This window comes from Panthera leo, chromosome C2 (genome assembly GCF_018350215.1).
Source record: "Panthera leo isolate Ple1 chromosome C2, P.leo_Ple1_pat1.1, whole genome shotgun sequence".
Classification (NCBI taxonomy): Eukaryota; Metazoa; Chordata; class Mammalia; order Carnivora; family Felidae; genus Panthera; species Panthera leo.
The window spans coordinates 65,667,614-65,688,523 of NC_056687.1; the positions used below are offsets into that span (position 1 = coordinate 65,667,614).

General features: G+C 35.7%; 1 protein-coding gene and 1 non-coding gene across 4 annotated transcripts in view; both read right to left on the bottom strand.

The window, feature by feature from the left end:
• Positions 1–20,910, bottom strand: part of GSK3B (glycogen synthase kinase 3 beta) — a 197,037-nt gene that overhangs the window by 139,899 nt on the left and 36,228 nt on the right. The window lies entirely within an intron of this gene.
• Positions 12,885–12,991, bottom strand: LOC122198950. Its single transcript, XR_006193238.1, has one exon. It is a non-coding gene; the product is annotated as a U6 spliceosomal RNA (small nuclear RNA).

Consider the following 20,910-nt stretch of genomic DNA (forward strand, 5'->3'; position numbering starts at 1 on the left):
TTACAAAAGGTTCTGAGGTATCTATCGCCAAAAGTATGTATCTCAAAAGTTTTAACTCAAAATATCCATAGTCCTTTTGAACTAATTTTAATTGACTCAAAATGTTTCTCTTCTCTCAAAAACCTAATTTTACTTTAAACCAAACAAACCAAAAACCAGAATGAATCCTGCCAATTTTCAACAGCCTGAACTTAAATATTATTTTACTTTTGAACCATGACCTGGAATCAAGCATATTTTTCCTCTGACTCCAGTGAATTGGAATAAAATTAAACCAAACCCCAAATGAATAAATATTTCACTTGGTCTTAAACCCTCACTTGAAACAATATCAAGATGCATTTTAGAGACAGGTTTATTTTCCATGAAAGTCTAAAAGGCTTGCAGGATGTGTATAAGAACTTCAGCTTTTAGGAATTTACATTAGAATCTTTAAGTTTTAAATATATTTGTCTGTTTGATTTACAAACTGCCCAAATTTGGGGGAGGGAGAATAAGGGGTATATTTAAATTTTTCTTAATGATGAAGTTTATCATATGACAAAAATGAATATGTATATGGTACATGAGTAGAAAGAGTAAATGGAAAACACTTAGAAAAAAGAAATAAATAATTACTTTACAAAACACACTCACTGATCCAGTGGTCACACTTCTGACAACTTGAGTCTTGAGCAGCAACAAGTCCAGAAGAAAGCCAGAAAACAAGCCCTAACAAAGCTGATATATTTTATTTTAGCCTTTAAGTGAGTGTAAAACTCACATCAACACTCTACATTTTTTTTAATGAACTAGGTCTTTTCTCAGCCTGCCAGATACCCCCATTATCCTCAATACTGCCTTCTGACAACTCAGATCCCTGCAATGTAACAGCGCACTGCCTTGCTTTCCCCTGAACTATGCACCGAAGTTATCCCCACCTGTAAATTCAAATTGCTTTTCCTACAGCAAAGTATACAAATTTACACACATCTTTACACACATTTTAAAGTGGAAGTTATAAAACTAAAATTTTCTGTTAAATTTCAAACACCAGTGCAGGAAAGAAGGCAGGATGGGATTTCTTTTCCCCCAGAAGACTTGCTTATTCTCAACTGGTCCAATATGCTTTGGATATTATCCAATCTATGAGGACAACAATCATGTTTATCACACGTTTATTGCTGTAGCCCCATGTTATGCTTTATGCACATAGGCTGTAAAATATTAATTTATTTATAAGTGAATGAATTCATCCAAGATTCCACTCTACTTTGGAAACCACTAAATGTCTAAAAGTCACTAAAGAAGGAACCTCTAACTACTCTTCTAAGATGACACAGGACTCTTATCAACACCTCTCAAAATGGTTGGGTCATTCAATAGAGAAGAAAATGCAAACACAAAATTCAGAGATTTGACAATCACCACACATGACCATCACTCATCATCATTACATAGTAACAAATTATGAATCACTTTACAGTTTATAAACATGTTTACACCCATTACTTCACTTTAGCCAGGCAATAGTCCTATGAGGGAGGTAGAATCAATACTAAATGGAGAAAAGAGAACTGAAGTTCAAAAGATAAGTAAAACTGCTCTAGCTTATACAGTAATATTGAAAATTACAACCCAGTTCCTCCAACTCCCAAGTTTAGTACACTTTCCAATACCAAAAATAGAAGGAAACAAATCAAGCCATCTACTTCTATTCCAAAATAGTCACAAAAATAACTGTCCAGTATAACCATACATTTTAAGTAAATGTCCTCACATTTTTTAATATGTACTGCAAAAATATCTTTTACTATAAAACTGCTTCATTTTGTCTGAGATATAAGGTTACCTGAGAGACAAATCATCTAAATTGAGTACAAGAAGAGTTGGAATTCTGAGGAAAATCAAATCAATGAACTGACAACAAACATTTAAGCACCTGAGCAAATGTATCAGAATACAAAGTAATAATCCACTGGTTAACACCTGCTACTTTTGCTGGGATACAAAGAGCATTTCCTGCTTTTTTTTAGACTGGTTTATTCTAAATAAGAAATACTGGGATCTGAAAAAGCAGGAAAGCATGATTTTTCTAATCAATAAACAGAAAAAGGAATGTGAAGACTAAATCTCTCTACATCACAATCTCCCGCCTACATTATTCTACTTTTCAGAAGTTTAAAGATAATAGAAGATAAAGAACAAGAAGAAAAAGAAGAATTCAATTTATTATTTTAAAAATACCCCACTGGGGCGCCTGAGTGGCTCAGTCGGTTAAGCATCTGATTCAGCTCAAGTCATGATCTCATGGTTTGTGGGTCTGAGCCCCGGGTCCGGCTCTGTGCTGACAGCTCCGAGCCTGCAGCCACTTTGAATTCTGTCCTCTCTCCCTCTGTGCCCCTTCCCGGCTTGTGCTCTCTTTCAAAAATAAATAAACATTTAAAAATTTTTTAAAAATACTCCAATGTATACAATTATTTGGGTGGTGGTTGCTGTTCCACATCATGAAAAACTCTGAAATATATGCATATATAAACATCAAAATAGCTCACTGTTCCTCATACCTAGTTCTAAACAGCTTCCAAAGATACTCAGGAGCACCTACTGACCAATACAAGGATGTCTAACCCAGCACACTTACCATCTTCTCTCTCCCCCAACAGGAATCCTCATATTGTTAACACTGTTCCCTCCCCTTAAGCCTGCATTATTCTTCTGTCAATTAAATCCACCTCAGGCAACATCCTAGGGTTTTCCATCATCTTTTTTTTTTTTTTTTCCTCTCAAATCTTAGAGGAAAATCTTTCTCTCTCTTCCCTACTCTCTTCATTCCACTCAAGAGCTGGGGTGCAGTGGGGGGGGGGGGGGGGGGGGAGAAGGACAGGACCCCTTAACCACAGCTGGTAAGCAAAAGGATAGCACTTCTGCTCTACACCAGTCAAGAGAAAGTTAAAAGCCATGAGTTGAAAAGCCAATGCCATCAACCTATAAAGCTCCTGAAAGTAACCAGAAAGATCTGTCAGCATCACACAAGTCTCTATCTATTCCTTATCTCCCTCAAATTAAATCTTTTTATCAATCAACTACCAGCATTCAAGAGAATTTTTCAAAACTAGTTTTCAAAACTAGTTTCAAAATTAGGTTTTTTTAATAGTTTTGTTAAAGTAATACTCCTGCAATATTATTGTTTACTATTATTTTTCACTATAAATATGTAGCTCTCTGAGCTAATTATGGCTTAGGCTTTTGTAGAATAGCCTGCCTAGCACCTAGCCATTTTTATTTTACATACTTAACAAAACTTGTAAAGGAAAAATATGTTCTAATTTCCCCCAAAACAAGTGATGAACTTTTAGAATACAATTTATTTACAGGTTAAGACTTTTCTGTATAATCTTGGTGGAAAATACACCTAAGATATTACATTTTAACTTAATAAACTGTTAAAGTAGAAATAAGGTAGGGTACCCCCTTAAGAGTTTTATAAGAATCTCACTAATGTGAAAAATAAAATAACCAGGTATAAATCCTATATTAATTCCATTTCTACAAGAGGCACCACACATTTTCAAATTAATTTTAGTTTACATTTACAACTATATGAGTAATGATGCTACATTTATAGCTAATAAGGAATATGCTTAAAAGAAAAATAAATTAAGTAACATTGTCCCACCTGATTCTAATTAGTTGGAATCAAATCCATATTGGGTTTTTATATGTGCCCCTCTTCCTCTTTCTAAAACTAGTTTAACATCCCCTAATACTCTCCCCATAAAAAAATGGACTTTAGAGAACCTAGCAATACCTTTCAAGTAGGACAAAGGACAAATCCTAGGCCCATGTCTCCACAGAAGAGTATTGACAGATCCACCGGGTAAATTCACAAAGCAGAGTCCATTTAGCATTTCTCACTACAAGGCTCTGCTAGAAGGGATGCTAACTGTACCATTGGAATGACACAGTCCTACACTCACAGTGGGACTATAGTAAGTTTTGGTTCTGTCACTGCCTAAGATGTATGGCTAATCCTTTTGCCAGGGAATCAGAGAAGCATATGCTGGATACTCCCCATGCCAGGGCAGACTACTTCTCACACTGCTGACTCATTACTTAAAGTGACAGAAGTCAAGAGGACTTAAAGATAGGAAACACTTTCTCTTGAAAAAGAACTTTTGTCCTTGGGAAACAACTACGTTCCTAGCCTTGCCCTTTTCAGATGGTCTTTATCATCTCCTACTGTTACTTATTTGACCTAATAATAAACCAGGGCAGGACCCGCACCAGTTTGCTAACACCACTGGCTAAATTTCTTTTTATTCATACCTCCACAGTGCTTCTGCAGAAGCACTGGAACATAACCTCATTTTTAAAAGAAAATCAGTGGAAAAGTGAGTACTATTTAAAATGAAAGCAAGAGAAAGGGATGCAAGCCTATAATTCCAATACTTGTACTTCAATAAATCACTCCTTAGGTGGCTTTGTATATTATTAATTCTCACATATATGCTCATGGCATGCATATCCTTTCTATTTTGTAAGTATTCTCTCATATTAATGGTGATTAGGCTGACAAAAAGTTTCAAAAATCTTGAGAACAGAAAAGTAATGATGATATGATAGAATTTTTGGTTCAAATACATTGTCATTATTGATTAATCCATCACATGCTTAATAAGCACTATTCTGTGTACCAGAATGTGCTAAGAACTAGGGTCACAAAAATGAGTAAGACAAAAAAATAAATAAAGACAACAAAGCCCCTTCCTTTATGAAGCTTTCTGTTCAAAGAAAATTTATTTATTGAGAAAACCAGATTCATTATTTATTCAAAATTTGGATTCAGTACTTCTTACTACACAAAAGAGCCAGATGCCTTACCAATTATTTTCACTAAAACCTTTCTTAATCTTTTCTTTTTCTAAAAACCTCTCTTTAATGCACCTCATCTTAATCCTGTGAGGTGCATGAAATTACCTCCATCTCAGATGAGGAAATTGAAGCTCTAAGAAGTTAAGAGACTTATTAGAGATCACAAACTAAATAAAGAAAGGCCACATTAAAACAGCTGTTTTAATTCTAAGTGTTGACTCTATTACTAATGTATCAACCTGCTTCTAAAGAAAAGGTCAAAGGGGAAAAGATACTATTGAATGCCCAGATTACTAAATTAACTTTTTACTCATGTAAAATTATAAAAATATTTAAAAACATTCTGGTGTGGGAGTGCCTGGGTGGCTCAGTCAGTTAAGCATCCGACTCCTGGTTTTGGCTCAGGTCATGATCTCATGGTTTGTGGGTTTGAGCTCTGCAGCAGGCTCCACGCTGATGCATCAGGCTCCACGCTATGAGCGTGGAGCCTGCTTGAGATTCTCTCTCCCTCTCTCAAAAAAACAAACAAAACAAACAAAACAAAACAAACACCAAAAAAAAAAAAAAAATTCTGGTATGAACATATGCAAATAACAGGACCAAGATTCCACCGAAAATTTTTTCAAGTTGAGCTTCTCTGAGATTCCATCCAACACAGCCTTCCATTCTGTAGAACATTTGCGCTTCATAGATGAAATGTATTGTTAATAAAAGTTAGCTATAAAATAAGTATCTGTAGAGCCATCCTATTTTCTCACCCATTTCCATTATAAAAACTGAAACTACATACTCATAGAAGAGTTCCACAGTAGGTAGAGTTTAAGACTTCAGAGATTTAATAAATAGTCCCACAGATCAACAAGGTCAACAGAAAGCCATCTAACCCATTACTCTTAAAGTCTTACTTTAAATTTCATCAAGAAGAAAAATACTATTTACCCTATACTGAGACCTCATACACACAACCCGCATAGTTCATTCCTCTGTCCAAGTACGTACATTACTCAAAAGGGGGCAAAGTAAACATTAAGCAAGAGAACAAATGTACCTAACAATCAACGCACCATGACAGAGAAGAAATGGATTCCAAATAAAAAAGAGAATATTTTAGTTGTGTTATTTGACTTCTTGGGTGGAGTAAAAATTCCAGATAACCTAGCCAACAACATAAATGGACTCCAAAAATTAACTAGGCACTGAGAGTCTTAAATTTTCCTACAAGAAATTTCCCAGATTCATATTTCTGGGAGAGTGTAAACAGACAATTCTTATAGTATCTAATACACATACACAAAGCCAAATTAACCACTAATTTTCTAATTTTTCAGCTTCCATTTTCAACTATGAGTAGTGTTGCTACATTAATAGTTAATAATACACATACACCCCCTCCCTCTCCTCTGAAAACTTTTTTCCCCTTCTAGTGGGTTGAGCACCTGAATATATTCACTGAAGTATTTATTTCTCCCTAGACTGTGAAAACGCAACAATAAATTACAAACTCCCTTCTCCCATGGACCTACCACCTAGTAAGAATAGCAAATATTATTCATACAAATACTTGCCCAGTTATATATTAGTGGAGGTACGACTATATAAAAGAGAATTACAGAATGCAATGGAGCCTATAATGAAGGATCTAGCATCTAATCATGGTTGGGTTGCCTTGAGCAAGTGGTATTTCAGTTGAAATTTCAAAGGTGTGAAGGGGGTTGGGAACAATGAGGTGGGAAAATAAAGGCACAGAAAAAGAAAGACACTGATGGAGTTTAGCAAAATATGGTAATAAAAGAAGGGTAGTCAAGCACAAAAGACCATATATTAATTACATGATCCTGTTTGTATGAGGTCCAGAATAAGCAAATCTACAGAGACAAAAGGTAATAGTGGTTGCCTAGGGCTGGGGAGGGAGGTGGGGAGGAAAAGGGGAGTGACTGCAAATGGGTTAAGAGATTTCTTGTGGGGATGATGAAAATGTTATAAAATTAGATTATGGCGACAGTTGCACAACCCTATATACATACTAGAAGTAACTGAATTGTACGCTTTAAATCAAAATTTTAAACTTTATGGTATGTAGGAGCACCTGGGTGGCTCAGTCAAGTGTCCAACTTCACTAGGTCATGATCTCACAGCTTGTGAGTTCAAGCCCCGCATCAGGCTCTGTGCTGCCAGTTCAGAGCCTGGAGCCTGCTTCGGATTCTGTATGTCCCTCTCCCTCTCTGCCCCTCCCCCACTTGCTCTGTCTCTCTCTCTCTCTCAATAATAAATAAAAACATTTAAAAAAATCAACCACTGTTGGAATAGAGCAATAATGTCACACCCAAATATATACATATATATTGTTAAATATGAGGTCTTATTTTATTTGAGATCCTGTTTTGATTAAGTGTAATTTTCTTTAAATGCAGCAGCACCAACAACAATGCCTTTCATCCAGTATTTCCCTTTCTAGGAATATGGTGGAGGAAAAGAAGTAATAAAAAACTGAGAAAAAAATGATTGACTTATATATAGATATTCACTGAAGCACTGTATATAATATCACTAAATTGGAACCAATCTAGACGCCCAATAGTAAATCATTAGATAAATGTATGTTCACACTGAACAGAATATTTAACACCCATTACAATTACATTTTCAAAGAATACTGAAGGAAGCTATAAAAAAAATATTCATGATGTAAGATTATACAAAAGAGCAGGTTACAAAACTGCTATGTACTATGTGATCCCAATTTGGAACACAAATGTTAGACAGACAAGAAGACCAAAAAGTAAACAGTTTGCTCTGCATAGTAAGAATACAGGTAAATTTTTATTTTTTTTCTCTCTCTTTATAATTTTCAAATTCTCTACAATTAAGCATGTAAATTTTTTTAAGATGAATCTGCTTCAAGTTCTAAAAAGATAACTCTTTTCATAAAAGTATTATTGTTATAATCTAACATTTCTTCACTGGTTCTAAAAAGTCCAAGCATGCTTAAGGAACTGTTTTAAGTAAAAATGAGCAAATGTCTACTACTTGAATGATTTATCCTTGAGTATAAAAACATTATGAAGAAACGGATTGAGTGCCTCATTCATAGTCAACATTTATTCTTCAAGTAAGCACTAATTCTTGTACTCAATACAGAAAAGAATACAAGAAAATAAGCTTGGAAATCATGCATCATTTAATGATGTATGTTTAAAAGATTTTCTGAAGGGCTATATCTGTACTCAGACTCAACTTCTATGAACCACTTTGTGACTATTCATTTAAATCCTAAAACAATCAATGAGATATTACTATTTAACAAATGAAAGTACTAAAGAGGCCAGCCCAGAGCCTCACCATATCACAAATGGAACCTGCTAACACCAACTTAACTCACCAAAAACTGGTTCCTCCTCCCACAAACTATTTAAAACTGTCCAGACCCCACCACTAATGCCATAGATCCCTTCAGCTGACCAAAGACTTCAAGGACTAAATCTATCACATCATACCCTTGTTTACCTAAATCTTCACCAAAAATGCAAGCCTTTCCCATTTGTAATTATATATTCCTCCATCTACTCTATATATCTTTTTCTGAGTTGACTCCTCAACCCTACCCCTTCTAGAATGTTCTCTGAATTACATTCTATGCCTACCAAACACCACCTTCTTTCCTTAAGGAAAATGTAACTACCTCATAAATCTCACAAAGGCTGAGGTTATTCATTTCCTTCACACATCTCAAAATAATGTCCTCCTTGCTCCCTATTGCCATTTCAGGACCTTTGGTCATCCACAACAACATTCCTGATTACTTAAGGCCCTCCTATGTTGGTTCCTCTTCTACCAACTTCTAAATGTTGGAGTTCTAGAACTCCTAGATCCCTTTTGATCCTAGATCCCCTTTCTCTTCTGTCTCTATACTCTCCCCAAATTATTAGGCATTTCCAGAACTTTAAATACATGGTATTTAAAATACTATCATTTGAGAACTGTTGGTTCTCCAATTTACTTTGCCTTTTAATGTTTATTTATTTTTGAGAGACAGAGAAACAGAACACGAGCAGGGGAGGGGCAGAGAGAGAGAGGGAGACACAGAATCCGAAGCAGGTTCCAGGATCTGAGCTGTCAGCACGAACCTGATGCGGGACTCAAACTTATGAATTGCGAGATCATGATCTGAGCCAAAGTTGGATGCTTAACAGACTAAGTCACCAAGGCACCCCTCCAATTTATTTCTGTAGCCCAGACTACTCTTTCAACCTTTAGAGACCTCTATATTCCACTTCCCACTTCTTCAGAATTACACTTGTCTATCTTGTTTCACTGATTTAAACACTTAAAAGCTTCAAAATGTTCTACAAGACTCTGCAAGATTTGGTTTGATTCTTATCTCATGCCATTCTTCCCCTTGCTCACTATCATTCATCAGTTATACAAGGCTTCTTTTGATTTACTGAATACACAAAGCTCTTTGCCTCTTCAGGACTTTTTTTATATGATGTTTCACTTTGTCCAGAATGTTCTTTCTCTAGCCCACTAGCCCATTCCTTTTTTATCCTTTAGGCTTCAGCTTACATGTCACTTCTTCAGATACCTTGTCTAGAACTATCCAAATCTAAGGTAATTTTCCTCTGTTATTATCCTCTTACAGTAACTAGTTATTTTCCTTTAAAAACCACTTATCATAGTCTGTAAATAGGTAAATACACAAACAATATCCTGACCATATTAAGCATACTACTAACTACATCATTAGCCCAATCAGTAAATGAATGGGCTTACTCACAACCATAGAGTTAACACACAAAAAACTAAAAGCTGCCCAATCTAAATTCTTAATACACAATAATAATGTCCCTACAATTCCTCATCTCAAGCATAATGTAACTACATTTAATATTTATATTTAATTATCCTTACTATAAAAGGATATGGTAAAGTTTTAAGAGATCTTAAAATGTAAAAATTTAAGGACCAGAATGCTAAGAAATCTAACAGGAGGGTCTGGATTTTCAAAAAGTTATCATTTCAACACTTCTCAAAATATTTCTAAAACGCTCACATATGTGAATAAACAAGAGACAGACGATTAACTAATTTAGCAGAGTTCCACATTTTAACTAATACAATTTTTTGGAATGAAATACACAGATAAAAAATTTCCAGAAAAGGCAGTAATTTATATTTTTTTAATTTTTTAATGTTTATTTGCTTTTGAGAGAGAGAGAAAGCATGAGCAAGAGAGGGGCAGAGAGAGATGGAGACACAGAATCCGAAGCAGGCTCCAGGCTCTGAGCTGTCAGCCAGAGCCCAAAGTGGGGCTTGAACTTACAACTGTGAGATCGTGACCTGAGCAGAAGTCAGATGCTCAACCAACTGAGCCACCCAGGCACCCCAGCAGTAATTTATATTCTTAAAGCAGCCCACAAAAACCTATTTAACAGTGGTTAAGTAGGCCTTAGTACTAACAGCACAAACCTGAGCTCTGAGTTCAAGGAGCAGGACTCTGTGGTGAAACAAAGTGGAGGAATTAAGAAAAAAAAAAAGGAACTCATTTGAGTCCCTGGATAACCAGCTTGTTTTTGGACTCTGCCACGTTCTAAGCCTCTTTGTCCCACGCCCAGACTTATGCAGTCAACAAGGAGCACAGCACAAGATGGGAGGAGAGAAGGAAAAAAGTAGTATTTATTAAACACTTTACAACAAGTACAGTGTTGGGCATATTGTATTTCACTTACTCCCACCAATCCCACAACACAGTTATCATCTTTTGTTTCCCAGGGAATATTTAACTCTAAGCCTATACTCTTTCCACTAAAGATTTCTTAAGCAACCTCCTCTAATTAAATAATTGTGTAATTAACTGTTCAATGTACTTTCCACTAGGAGATAAGACATGTCTGCATTTTTCCACCAGTTTTCATACAAAGAGCTCAAAATCTCTTGGGTTAATGGATGACTGAATCAGTAAATGAATGAATGACCAAAATAAATTCAAGTATCATCTTCTCTATGTTTTCCTAATCATTCTAAACTACCCTGATTATACTTCCTGTGGAGTCACACTGACTCACTCTACTTGTGCTTTTCAACACAACAGTCACTAAACTAAATTGAGCTATTAAGCACTTGAAAGTGGTTAGTCTGAATTGACATGTGCTATAATACATAAGAGATGGTGAGTTAGTATAAAAAATAGAATGTAAAATACTTCAATAACTTTTATATGTATTACACGTTGAAATGTTAATTTTTTACATACTAGGTTAAATCAAATATATTACCCAAATTAATTCTACTTAATTTTTAATGTGGCTATTAGAAAAATTTAATTATATATGTACCTTGCAATATATTTTTACTCAACAGCACTGATCTAAACCATCAAACCATATATATCAGCTTATGTATTACCATTTTATAGCATCTCTTATGTTATTTAAATATTCATGTTTCCCTAAAATGAAGTGTCCCTAGCCTTATAAAATTACCATATAAACTGGAATATGTTTTAAAACAGCTGTATTGTTATAATTCACATAACATATAATTTACCCACTTAAAGTGTATAATTCAATGACTTTTATCATATTCACAGGATTGTGCATCTATCATCACAATCAATTTCAAAACATTTTCCTTACTCAAAAAAGAATCTGCACCCCTTAGCCATCATTCCCCAACCCTTCCATTCTACTAGCTCCAGGGAAACATTAATCTACTTTCTAGCTCTATAGTTTTGCTTATTGTGGACACAACATATAAATGGAATCATGCATCTTTAGTGACTGGCTTCTTTCACTTAGAATAACGTTTTCTAGTTTCATCCATGTTGTAGTGTGTCTTGATTTTTTTTTTACATGATTTCTTTTGATTACTCAGTAATATTCCATTGTATGGATATACCACATTTGTCTCTCCATTCATCAGCTGATGAACACCGGGGTGTTTCTACTTTCTGGCTATTATAAATAATAAAGCTATGAACATTCATGTACATGGACATACAGGTATATATCTAGGAGTGGAATCCTGATCATATGATACCTCTATCTGTAACTGTGAGGTGCTGACAGGTTGCTCTCCAAAGCAGCTGCACCACTTTACATTCCCAGGTGGGATTCCCAGTTTATGAGGGTTCCAATTTATCCACATCCTCACAAACATTTGATATTGACTTTCTGATTCTAGCCATTCTAGCATATGTGAAGTTGTATTTCACTGTAGTATTGATTTAAATTCTCCTGATGGCTAATGGTGTTAAATGTCTTTTCACATATTTATGGACCATTAGTATATTTTCTTTGTAGAAATGCCTGTGCCAATTTTTAATTGGGTTACTTGTCTTTCTCATTGAGTTGTAAGATTTACTTATATTTTCTGGCTACAAGTCCTTTATCAGATAAATGATTTGCAAATATTTTTTCCCTTTCTGTAGATTGTCTTTTCTCTTTCCTAGTGGTGTTTTGAAGCATAAATGTTTTTCTTTTTAATAATGTTCAATTTATTTGTTCTTTTGTTGCTTGTGTTCTTGATGTCATAGCTAAGAAGCCATTGTCTAACCCAAGGTCACAAAGATTTACTCCTGTTTTCTAAGAGTTTTAGTTTTAGCTCTTGCACACAGGTATTTATTTTGAGATAATTTTTGTATGCAGTATGAAGTAGGAATTCAACCTCACCGCTTTTTTTTTTTTAAGTTTGTTTGTTTATTTTAAGAGAGAACAGGAGCAGGGGAGGGGCAGAAAGGGAGAGAGAATCCCAAGTGGTATTCTCTTGGGAGAATGACAATGCAGAGCCCAACCCCATCAACCATGACATTGTGACCTGGGCAGAAATCAAGAGTCAGACACTTAACTGACTGAGCCACCCAGACACCCTCAACTTCATCGCTTTTGCATGTGGATATCCAGTTGTCCCAGACTGTTTGTGGAAAAGACTATTCTTTTCCAACTTGTCTTGGTATCCTTTTCAAAACCACTGACCATAAATGTAAGGGTTTATTTTTTTTTATATGAAATTGTTGTCAAATTGGTTTCGATACAAAAAAATACAGAAGCTTCACGAATTTGCGTGTCATCCTTGCGCAGGGGCCATGCTAATCTTCTCTGTATCATTCCAATTTTAGTATATGTGCTGCCGAAACAAGCACTGTAAGGGTTTATTTTTAAACACTCAGATCTATTTCATTGATCTGTCTATCCTTATGCCAGCTGCACACAGTCTTGATTATTGTAGCTTTGTAATAAGTCTTGAAATTGGGAAGTAAAAGTCTTCCAACTTTTTTTTTGTCAAGATTTTTTGAGCTATTCAGGTTCTGTTATGGGTTGAATTGGGTCCCCCTCACCCCCCGCCCACCACCAACCCCCAGAAACAGTTACATAGAAGTTCTAAACCTGAGTACCTCAGAATGTGATTTTGGAAAGAGAGGCTTTATAGAAATAATCAAGTTAAAATGAGATTATTCAAGTGTCTCTAATCCAATATTACTGGTGTCCTTTCATTATAAAAAGGGGGCTTTGGGACACAGAGACAAACACACAACACACAAAGGGAAGACAATGTGAAGACACACACAGGGAGAAGATATCCAGGTAAATGGAGTCATGCATATACAAGCAAAGGAATGCCAAGGACTATTGGCAAACACCAGAAACTAGAAGAGGCAAGGGAGGATTCTTCCCTACAGCTGTCAGACAGTGCATCACCTGTTCAACACCTTGATTTTGGACTTCTAGCTTCTGGAACTACGAAACAATAAACTTCTTTTGTTTTTAGCCACCTACTTTTGGGTACTTTATGTCAGCCCTAGAAAACTAATACAGGATCCCTTATATTTCCATATGAATTTTAGGATCAGCTTATCAATTTCTGCAAAAAGGTAGTTGAAATTGTGATAGGGATCGTACTGAATCTGGGAATTAGAGGCATATTGCCACCTTAATAATATTATGTCTTCCAGTCCATAAACATGGGATGTCTTCCCATTTATTTTGGTCTTCTTAATTTCTTTCAACAATGTTTTATAATTTCCATACTACAAGTTTTGTCATTCTTTCATTAAATTTATTAATTATTGTTAATTTTGTTAACTATTTTATTTCTTTTGATGCTACCATAAATGGAATGGTTTTCCAATAATTTGCTCATTTCTACTGTATAAAAATACAACTGATTTTTTACATTGATTCTCTATCTTGCTGAGCTCATTTATCAGCTATAACAGTGGATTAATAGTGGGTTTCTTGGGAATACCTGGGTGGCTCAGCGGGTTAAGCATCTGACTATGGCCTACGTCATGATCTCGCCATTCCCGTTTCCGAGTTCAAGCCCTGCATCAGGCTGTGTGCTGACAGTTCAGAGCCTGGAGCCTGTTTCAGATTCTGTGTCTCCCTCTCTCTGTGTCCCTCCCTCCCTCCCAAACATAAACATTAAAAAAGTTTTTTTTAAATAGTGGATTTCTTGAACTTTCTATACACGTCTGCAACAGAGATACTTTTAACTTCTTTCTTACCAATCTGGATGCCTTTTCTTTTTCTTGCCAAAGGCCCTGTCAAGAACCTCAATGTTGAAGGTTGTTTATCTTGCTTCTGATCTTAAGGGAAAGTAGTCAGTCTTTCATCATTAAGTGTGATGTACACTCATGGTTTTTTCATAGATGCTCTTTATCAGGTAGAGAAAGTTCCCTCCTATTCCTCATTTGTTGAATATCTTTATCATAAATGGAATGTACCTTTTTTAAAAAATACTTATTTATTTTTGAGAGAGAGACAGAGTGCAGGCGGGGGAGGGGCAGAGAGAGGGAGACACAGAACCCAAAGCAGGCTCCAGGCTCTGAGCTGTCAGCACAGAACCCAATGCGGGGCTCGAAGCCACAAATCACGAGATCATAACCCAAGCGGAATTCAGATGCTCAACTGACTGAGCCACCAGGGTGCCCCTTAAATGGAATGTACTTTAAAAAGTCTCTGTACTTTACATAGTATGTAGCCTGCTGGTGCTCTATGGTGGATTCAATGACTAAAACCAGTATCAGGTACAATTTGCCCCCCCCCCCCCAAAAAAAAGTCTTGGTTGTTTTTTTTTTTTTTTTAATATATAGCAGGAAAATATAAATTATTAGTTTATTCTGACAATTCAGAAGATATCCTCATTAAGAATATGTTGTTAAATTAATTCTGGTCACTAGCTTCTGTTGTTTTATTTTGTTTTGTTTTGAACATCCTCAGGGTATCACCAATTTAAATATCAAAGAGAAGGGCTACCATGACTCATATAGGTGCCAAATGACTGAGAATAAAGAGTAATTTAAAAAACAAATCTATGCCACATAGCAGTTTTAAAAAAAGAACTGTTTACACAGAGATCAAAATAATAGCATGCATCAATAAGCATTTTAGAATCACTGTTAAGACACATTTACAAATTCTGTACCACAGAAATAAATTTAACCAAAACTCAGATTTGCTTTGAAAAACTCAAACTTTATGATAACTCAGCAGGACAACAATTCTTATCAGTGCATTAAACAATTATCACCCCAATACCTTATATACTAAATACACAGAAATGCTGAATATATAAGTGTGGATATACCCATAATTCAATTCATAAGCAATTACTTGAAGCAAATAAGGAACTGCTTAGCTTTTATTCAAGGTGTTGCCCTAAAGGACCCTAGTTTATCCCTTTGTCTTACCTAGCCTGAACTTTAAAAACAGACAGGCATTTCGTAATTATACTGCAAATGGTTCCTCCATCTACTCTTAAGGGGGAAAAAAAAAATCAAGTAGTAAGATACTAGAAAAGAACACTTTTAAAGAAATAGCTTATCCACAGCAATTAAGAAACACATGCTTCTCTGCCCAGAAATTCTGTGACAGATTCTGAAGAACTGAAGACACATTACCTTAAAGAACTAAAACACAATCTAAAGTAAGAAATGATTCTAAATATATAACGAAGCAGATAGTGTATAATACATCATATGCAAAGCAATTAAATACATTTTATAAAGTGCTAGAACTCTTCTTTCACCATCTTATACCTATAACCTTTAGTCTTAAGCAATTTGATGGTATTTATTGATTTTTAGAAAAAACAGAGCATATAAGAATGAAGCACCGTTTCTGTTTTTACATTTTATACTTAAAAAAATTTTTTTTTAATGTTTTTATTTATTTTTGAGACAGAGAGAGACAGAGCATGAGCAGGGGAGGGGAAGAGAGATAGAAGGAGACACAGAATCTGAAGATGGCTCCAGGCTCTGAGCTGTCAGCACAGAGCCCGACACGGGGCTCGAACTCACGAACTGTGAGATCATGACCTGAGTGGAAGTCGGACGCTTAACCCCGACGCTTAACCCGACTGAGCCACTCAGGCACCCCATACATTTTATACTCTTTAAATGATGGTTATTCAAGGTCATTCATTAAGCTCCCTTATGTAAATCTGCTTCTGCCAGAAAGTCATCAATAATGATAGAAAAGGTCCAAGTATATTGTTTATTCCTGTTTATATTATTATTTCCTTACAACACACCACAAGGAATAACAGAGATTAGTGAATTAAAAGTATCCAAAATATTTGAGGCTCTTTATTATTATTATTAATTTTCCATAACTATAATATAGGCAAAGCACTATACTAAATGCTTTATGCTTTATAGTACACAGAATTTATTTAGTATAAAAACACTTTTTATAGATGAGGAGGTTGGGGCAGTTAAATAATTTGTCCAAGATCACAACTAGTAAATGGCATATTCAGAATCTGAATAAAAGAAATGACTTGTTCCAGAGCCCAAGCTCTTACTTAATATGCTAGCTACTAACTTCTCAGTATTTTTAAGCTTTGTAAGTCAAAATAATGATGATAATCTCAGGTTTCTTATTTTAATAATAAGAACTCAATTTTGTGTATGCACATTTGAGCATACTCCATTGAAAAAGGACATCAAACGGCATGGCAATCTTCTCTAAAAATTGTGTTACATCAACTGGACATCTACATGCAAAAAAAAAACAAAAGAGAGAGAGAGAGGGAGGGAGAGAGAATAGAAACTGAGCTTATACCTTCCACAAAAATTAACTCAAAATGGATCATAGACATAAAGTAATGCAAAACTATAGAGCTTCTAAAAGATAACAGGAGAAAATCTAGGTGACCTTGGGTTTGGTGATGACTGTTTAGGTACAACACCAAAATCACGACTCATGAAAGAAAAACTGATAAGCTGGACTTCATCAAAAATAAAAATTTATGCTTTGCAAAAGATACTATTAAGAATGGAAAGACAAGCCACAAACTGGGGAAAGATATTTGTCAAACACATAACTAATAAAGGACTTGTGTCCCAAACATACAAAGAACTCTTAAAATTCAACAATAACATGATTAAAAATAGGCAAAACTCATGAACAGACACTTAACACCAAAGAAGATATACAGATGGTAAATAAGCATATGAAAAGATATTCAACATCTCACTAGGGAATTGCAAATTAAAACAATGAAATATTACTGCAAACCTATTAGGACAACTAAAATCCAAAACACTGGCACCACCAAAGGATGCAGAACAAGAGGAGCGCTCACAAACTGCTGATAGGAATGCAAAATTGTACAGCCACTTTGAAAGACAGTTTGGCAGTTTCCTACAAAACCAAACATACTCTTAACCATACAATCCAACAATTGCACTCATGGATATTTATGCCTGTGAACTGAAAACCTGTCCACTCAAAAACCTGCACAAAAATGTTTATAGTAATAAAGATGTTTTATTCAGATTTGCCAAAACATGGAAGGACTCAAGATATCCTTCAATAAGTGTAAGAAAAACAAATCTTGGTATAGTTATACAGTGGAATATTATTCAGCGATAAAAAGAAATGAGCTATCAAGGCACAAAAACACATGGAGGAACCTTAAATGCCTATTGCTAAGTCAAAGAAGCTGCATACTGTATGATGCAACTACATGACATTTTAGAAAAGATAAACTATAGAGATATTTAAAAGACTAGTGGTTGCCAGGGATGGGGGAATACAAATAATAGGGGAAGCATAGAGGATTTTTTGGGCAGTGAAACTATTCTGTATGCTATTGCAATAGTGGATACATAACATTATGCGTTTGTCAAAAGCCACAGAACTATCCAACAAAAAGAGTGCGCCTAATGGCAGTTACGAATAATAAACTATGGACTTTAGTTAATAACAATCTATCAATACCGGTTCATCAATTTTAACAAATACTACCACACAATACACAATGTTAATAGTAAGGAAAACTGGGTAGGGGGAGAGAGTATAGGAGAATTCTCTGTAGTTTCTGTTCAGTTTTTTCTGTAAACCTGAAATTGCTCTAAGAAATAAAATCTAGTAGTTACAAAGAAGGGAAAGGGGAGAGGGGAAGGAGAGACAGAGAGGGGAGAAGAGGAAAGGAGGCATTACAGCACAATGGTCCTAAACCACTACACTATGTATCACTTGGAAAAATAATTCATTATTAAAAACCTAAGGGGATAGCATGGTTTGAGTTTTAATTTTACTTTGTTTTTATTATCTCATTACACATGTCTGGCCCACATCCCAAATCTAATAAAAACAAAAACCTCTGGGAGTAGGACCCTAACTCATGTAGGATTCCAAAAATTCCCAAATGATTCTACTGTCAACATGATGCAAAAGAGTCTTTTAACTTCTGAGTTAAACAGACTGGTTTGATTGCTGCTTTGTACTAAGCTTGAACACAACGTAACTTCTTTGTACCCCAGTTTCCTCAAATGTAAAACAAGAGGGTAACTTGACAGACAAGAGCATGAACCAGAATATTAAGGTCACTTTCAGCTCAAAATTACTTTCTGCTCTACATAAGTGTAACTAGAAATGATTTCTAAACTACATACTCCTTTAATTATCTTAAATCTAGGGGCGCCTGGGTGGCTCAGTCGGTTAAGCGTCCGACTTCAGCTCAGGTCACGATCTCACGGTCCGCGAGTTCGAGCCCCGCGTCGGGCTCTGGGCTGATGGCTCAGAGCCTGGAGCCTGCTTCCGATTCTGTGCTCTCTCTGCCCCTCCCCTGTTCATGCTGTGTCTCTCTCTGTCTCAAAAATAAATAAATGTTAAAAAAAAATTTTTTTTTAATTATCTTAAATCTAATCAAAACACAGAATTTTCATTGTTTTAACTAAGGTGCTACAAAGGACCTTTAAACTACAATTAAACTGTCTTACCTGATCAAATAAACCAATCCTTTTTGCATCACAATTCTCTCCTCAGAAGAACAGCATTTAGTCTTTTGCAACTCTTTGAGGTATTCAAAAAGATTATCAAGAGTGTGAGTTAAGAATCTCAGATAACTGTAAGAAATTAGATACTCTCAAGAAGGCAATCCAATCGATCTCACTGGTAACAAATTTCCATATTTCCTAACATACACATGAGCAAAGACTAGTAGCACACCTAATGTCAGCATGGCTCAATTTCCCTCTTAAAATTGGTCTGAGTATCATACTGAATGTCAAAAGTCTCTTCCTAGAAAACTAAAATTTATTATCTATCCTCAGCATGAACCAGCACCTGTATACCACGTAACACGGTACGTAGTGGACAATTCTGTATTTTTCATCAATTTGTAGCAATCTAATAGTAGTCGAACACTTACTGTATGTCAGGTACTATGCTGGGCAAAGAGTGAACAAAACCAAGTCCCTGTCCTCATAAACTTTATGCTCTAGTAGGAAAGACAAACTAATACATGCCAAGTGGCAATAAATGCAATTTAAAAAAATGAAACAGGGGGGCCTGGGTGGTTCAGTTGGTTAAGCGTCCGACTTCGGCTCAGGTCATGATCTCATAGTGTGTTGAGGTCGAGCCCCATGTCGGGCTCTGTGCTGACAGCTCAGATTCCGGAGCCTGCTTCAGATTCTGTGTCTCCCTCTCTCTCTGCCCCTCCCCTGTTTGTGCTCCCTCGCTCTCTCACTCTCTCTCTCTCTCAAAAATAAACATTAAAAAAATTAAAAATAAAATAAAACAAGGTAAGTAAGGGGTGGGGTATTTATTGACTGAGAGGGGCCATAAGACAGCCTTCTGAACAATGATGAAACTGTTTTATACTTCATTTGATATGAGGGGTAATGTATTCATTGAGTTGCAAACTTAGGCTTTATGCCATCTGCTGTATGTAAGTTATACCTCCAAGTGTTCTTTTAAGTTTGCTAAAAGAAACATCTAAAAGACCAACCCCACCCAGCTCCAGTGATGATCTCCTTGATTACCACAATATAATTCCAAGCCAAGGGACTATATATCCTCACAGCTAAACAAAATTATATCTTCTAGAACCACATACATGATTTTATGTTTCACTATATGTATTTAACTTTCCAATTATAATGTGCTGCCTCTACTGCTTAGTTCTTTGCATAAGCCAGATCATTTAGGAAGATCATTTAGTACGTATATTCTGTATTCATACAAGTTAAGGCAAAAGAAAACCACACTCTTGCCTTTAAAAGATAAAAATGGAATAGAGCTAAAAAGAAGTCCACAACTAATGATAAATATAAAGTGGTGTTTATGTGTCTTAAAAAAAAAAAATCAATCTTTAACCATTTGGTACTTCCTCCTTTCCCCACTGACCCAAAATCTTAGAGTTTCTGTTTTAGAGAGAAATGCAACGAATGCAAGAACCAAGCACTTAAATCATTCCATGATCCGTAAAGAGAAAATCCAGCACAGTGACCAAGAACGTGTAGTGTGGAGCCAGACAGCTTTGATTAAATCCTGGTTCCACTACTTACTACCTATATTATCTTAGCCAAGTTTATTTATTTCACTTCCCTATGCCTCAGGCTGCTCATCCATAAAATAAGGATAATGGAGCCCCTGGCTGGCTCAGTCAGTTCAGTATCTGACTTTGGCACAGGTCATAATCTAGCGGTTCATGAGTTCGAGCCCCAAGTTGGGATCTGTGCTGACAGCTCAGAGCCTGGAGTCTGCTTCAGATTCTGTGTCTCCCTCTCTCTGCCCCTCCCCAACTTGCTCGCTCTCTGTCTCTCTCTCT